The sequence below is a fragment of the Myotis brandtii genome, unplaced genomic scaffold, assembly GCF_000412655.1.
Source record: "Myotis brandtii unplaced genomic scaffold, ASM41265v1 scaffold311, whole genome shotgun sequence".
Classification (NCBI taxonomy): Eukaryota; Metazoa; Chordata; class Mammalia; order Chiroptera; family Vespertilionidae; genus Myotis; species Myotis brandtii.
The window spans coordinates 931,926-932,488 of NW_005361913.1; the positions used below are offsets into that span (position 1 = coordinate 931,926).

Below are 563 nucleotides of genomic sequence, written 5' to 3' on the forward strand. Positions count from 1 at the left end.
AACACACTGAATAGGAGGTCTGTCAAGAGGAATGTATTCTTTGTTCCTCTTAATCTCTAAGGGAGGGACACAGCAGAAGGACAAGTTCTCAGTACAGCATATCTCAGTAAATAGTTACAGAGTTCTTGGTAAGCCATGAAAGGCTGTTCTCATTCTACAAAGGTTGCTCTCATTATTCTGATAATCGCCATCCAAACAAGTCTGGGAAAACTGTGTGGGTAAGGGTCCCAGCCTTGCTAGCCCCTTCAGGTGCAAGGACCTTGCCAGCTTACATCTGGCCCCCAACATATAGGATCTATATTAATGTACTATTTTTCATTTCTCTGTATTGGTAAATCTCACTTTCTCTTTTTTATTATTAGGCTTGCTAATGGTTCATCAATTTTATCAGGCTTTTAGAATAACCAATTTGGACTGTCAATTTTTCTGTTTTTCTCTCTACAGCTGTATCCAACATGTTTTAATTTGTCTGGTTTTCAGTATTTATATAAAATACTAGAGGCCCGGTGCACAAAAATTTGTGCACTCGGGGGGGAGGGAGGGGGGGCCCTCAGCCCGGCCTG

General features: G+C 41.6%; 1 protein-coding gene across 1 annotated transcript in view; it reads left to right on the forward strand.

Annotated features, from left to right (window-relative positions):
- Positions 1–563, forward strand: part of DCDC2 (doublecortin domain containing 2) — a gene marked incomplete at its 5' end in the record, with an annotated part of 197,202 nt that overhangs the window by 107,153 nt on the left and 89,486 nt on the right. The gene's annotated exons all lie outside the window — the stretch shown is intronic.